This window comes from Ochotona princeps, chromosome 2, assembly GCF_030435755.1.
Source record: "Ochotona princeps isolate mOchPri1 chromosome 2, mOchPri1.hap1, whole genome shotgun sequence".
Taxonomy (NCBI): domain Eukaryota; kingdom Metazoa; phylum Chordata; class Mammalia; order Lagomorpha; family Ochotonidae; genus Ochotona; species Ochotona princeps.
In genome coordinates, this window is record NC_080833.1 from 133,071,850 (window position 1) to 133,075,724 (window position 3,875).

The following is a 3,875-nucleotide window of genomic DNA, read 5'->3' on the forward strand; positions in this document are numbered from 1 at the left end:
AAGGCGAGGACTTTAGCCACTAGGCCACAGCACCATGCGCTGGATATACTTTATTGTCTGTAAATGCATCCTTCTCTCTTCTCCCAAACCTTCTGTTTGTTGTCACACTCGGTAATATCATGGAGTCACAGATGATTTTTTTTCCTAACCTTTTATTTTTGTTATCTACTTAACAGATTGGATCGATAAAGTGTCTTTCTAATCCATCCACCTTCCTTTCCGTTTTAAACTCCAATGCTTCTATTTCCATCTCTCTGCTTTGCTCTCTCACAATCAGAATCCATTCCATTGAAATAATAATATTACTTGATAGCTGGAAAATAAACCTCTGACTCTAGAAATAATTTGATCAAGAGCCTCACTAATCTATTTCCAAACACTTTTTGAGACTTAACTCCTGCCCACACCTTTATTTCTTTAAATTAGGTTATGTACTTTATAGCTTCATGTTCTGGCTCATGGTGTTACTCAGCCTGTTTAGTTGTTTGTCATTTTTCTAGAGTTGTTTATCTTTTCAGTCTATGAAATGTGAGTCAAGCAGTCTTACACATGCAGGAAGAAGATTATAAAATCCAGTCCCAAGTGCAATAATATCTTCCAAAAGACAATGCTATTCTGTTATCCTAGCTTGTACCACGGCCATTGCAACACCTAACAAAGTACATTTCCAACCAGCATGAGCAACTCCACATGCTTTTTTGACAGGATCTACAAAAACTGTATGGATACAGCCAGCACCAAGGGCTACTCTTGTGACTCCTCTCTGATTTGTGGTTACTCCATTGTAAGATGCAGGTTTCTTCCTTCCCATAATCGAGACATCACTAGCATGATCAGTCTTTATCTGGTAAAATTTCTGCACATTAAATCCAGCAGTATTTGCTAAACTACATACATTTTCTACATACATACAATTGCCTTGGCCTCTCTCCTTTTGGCACTACTGAAGAGATTGAATGAGCTAAGGGTTGGTATGTAAGATATGTCACCTGTTCCTGCTGTAAATCCATGTGTGAAAATATCTAGGATCAAAGGAGATGTGACAACAGTTAATTCTCCCTTCAGTGCTGGCAAACTACTCAAATACATTTCTATCTCATTCTGGATTTCTTCTAGTTTTTGAGCTGTCATCACATTTACTTCAGGCGATTGTTTCAAAAAGCTGTCCTTTGAAGTCATCTGTAAATCTTCAAACTTAAAATTGTAAACATCAGTGAAGAGGTGGACAATAAAGGCTTTCATTGATGCTTTCCTATGCAAGAGGACAATGACATTAATACTGCTCAGATTTTTTCATCAATTTTTTGTTTAAGAGTATATAATGAGGCAGCCATGATGGGATTGTTAGCAGTTTCAGATTCTCTAAAAAAAAGAAAAACTGATAATCCATTGCTTGTTTCTAATTCACAATTATCATGGTCACCATCCTTTTCACAGCTGATGGAACAGTAACACATTATGCAAAGGAATTTGGCCTTGGCAGCATGGTTGAATTTGATAGCATTCAATGCCTTCAATAATCTCTGATGGCAGTTTTTCTGAGCATTCAATTTCATATCAAACAGATCAATCACAACTGCATCTGCCATGTTTCAATACCATAAGTTCTTCAAAGACTTTTCTGCCAACTTGATCATCTGATCTGCCAAGGGGAACTGTTAGGACCTGACACCCCCAACTTCTGACCTGGGTCTCATTGAAATCTGGAGCCCTGAAACTGGTCACCTGGAATGAGGAGCCAGTCCTGGAAGCAGCGATGCACGTTATCCCCCACACTTGCATAGACCCAGACTATCCATGCAAATGCTGGACAGGGCTCAGCTGGCCAACTCCAGAAAGATGGCACGGTGCTCCCGGGTCAGACTGGGCTGCAGGGTGTGCACCAGGCGGCCCCAGCACACCTAGCCATTTTTTAGTGACCTTGTTCTTAACTTATTTATTAACAATTCATTTATTTTGCCTGTGACTTCATGTTATTTATAAGCTTCCAAAAGCAACACGTTGCACAGACACATTTAAAAAAATGCAAATGATTTTTCAGAGGGAAAAAAAAAGGAGGTGGCTCAAAACTTGAAGTAAATGGGATAAAAAAAGAATTGCAGGACCAACGCAATGGCTAAATCACCACCTTTAAAGTTCCAGGATCCCATATCAGTCATGGTTCATGTCCTGGCAGTTCTACTTTCCATCAAGTTCCCTCCTTGTGGGCTGGGAAAGCTGTGGAGGATGGCACAAAGACTTGAGATCCCTGTACCCAAGTGGCAGATCCAGAAGAAGCTCCTGGATCCTGGCTTTAGATTGGTTTTGTTTGGGAATGAACCCAGATGGAGGATCTTTTTCACTGGCTCATTTCCTCTCCATAAACTTGATCTGTCTTTCTCAATAAAATAAATAAAGTAATTTTTAAAAGACTAAAAAAGAGAAGAATTAGGAAAAGCCTATTTATCACTGTATATACATTTATTTTCTTCAGAAATGTGACTTTCTACTATTTCCTATACCTAAAATGATGTGATACAATTAGATAGCAGAACAATGGGCTCATGACCAATCAGAAATGATAGTACTATAGTAATAACATAGTTGAAAGCATGGGTTAAAGTTGAATAAGCAAGAGGAGGGAGACATAGTCTCTGAGCATATGGAACTGTATCATAACATTAAAAAATTAAAAAACAAAAAGAGGAAAAATGTCTTTAGATCTTCTAATGCATAGCTCTCTCCAGATCTGCCAGGCTTCCTCTCAACAGTTACCCTGCTCTCTACTCATTCTCTAGCTTTGGCTTAAAACATGCCCAGGAGTCAACCATTCGTTGCAAATTCTGTGGATGTGGCCTGATTCATCTTCCTCTCAATGTCATCCATAGAACTGACACATCCTCTCCCAGCTCTTCATTCTTTGATGCTTATCCTCACATTTGCAGATAGAAATGTCCACCACCTTATCCACAGCTAAACACAGAATGATTTCTTTATTCTGGCTGTCCCATTTGTGCAGCAGACTTTTCCTCTTTCCATATCTTAGTCATCTATCTTACTGTATGTTTATACGAGTCCATTTATAATGTAACTGAAACTGTGAGTTTCAAATACATGTATATATCTCTGCCATTAACATTTGGTTTCCTTTTTTAAATAAAATTGATTTTACAAATCCATTACTTCCTTACAATTTAACCATTCCCACAAGTTTAAGCCAGCTTCTATTAGACACAGTGTCATCACTAATATCTCTGGGTTGCTCCTTAGGATTCATTTATTTGCATTTAAAAGTCAGATCAGATTTACAGAGAGGACAGACAGAAAGATCTTTCATGTATTGGTTTACTCCCCAAATAGTCGCAAAGGCCAGAGATGAGGTGATCAAAAACCAGAAGCCAGGTGCTACTTCTGAGTTTTCCATGTGGATGTAGGGCCTGAAGGTTTGGGACATGCTCTACTGCTCCCCCAGGCTACATGCAGTGAGCAGGATGGGAAATGGAGCAGCCGGGACATGAACCAATGTCCAAATGAGGTCCAAGTACATGTATGTGAGGATTTAGTTATTGAAACTTCACACATGCCCCCTTGTTTCTTACAAGGCAACTTTCCCACTGGGAGAGAGTGACTTCAGAATAGCAATAAAATCATCATGGAGCTCCAGTTTCCCTCAATCTTGCTTCTGTACCTTTCTCATTTAATTGGAGGTTTTTCAGTCCACCTGTCTTCTTCCCTTTCTCATGACTCATTTCCCAAGTGTCCCTGCTCCCTGCCCCTCACATTCCAGCAGCACTGACCATTTTTCACTACACACATGAGCCATTGCACCCTGAGTCTTTCTACATACTTGCCCTTGGCCTGAACTCTCCTAGCACATCTTGCTTTGTAACCTTGTA

At 39.6% G+C, this 3,875-nt stretch overlaps 1 pseudogene; it reads right to left on the reverse strand.

Moving 5' to 3' along the window:
- Positions 1–514: 514 nt before the first annotated feature.
- Positions 515–1,641, reverse strand: LOC131478306 (purine nucleoside phosphorylase LACC1-like; annotated as a pseudogene).
- Positions 1,642–3,875: the final 2,234 nt, after the last annotated feature.